Consider the following 264-nt stretch of genomic DNA (forward strand, 5'->3'; position numbering starts at 1 on the left):
TCACTGACTCACGGGAGAGGTAGTTACCCTCGTCTTGTAATTGGTGGTGGCATATGTTTGAGTATTTTTTTGTGTTTGGCCTTATTTTTTTAATAATAATAATAATAATAATAATGCCATTCATTAGCGGGATGGGTATTACCTCAAATTATGATTTTTACGGAGGTGTGTACACAGTATACCCTATTGGTAGTGCAGTAACGTCCCTATAAGATAGGGAGCAAGTGCTTGAGTATATATATATATATATATATATATATGCGT

Source organism: Palaemon carinicauda, chromosome 6, assembly GCF_036898095.1.
Source record: "Palaemon carinicauda isolate YSFRI2023 chromosome 6, ASM3689809v2, whole genome shotgun sequence".
NCBI classification, from domain to species: Eukaryota; Metazoa; Arthropoda; class Malacostraca; order Decapoda; family Palaemonidae; genus Palaemon; species Palaemon carinicauda.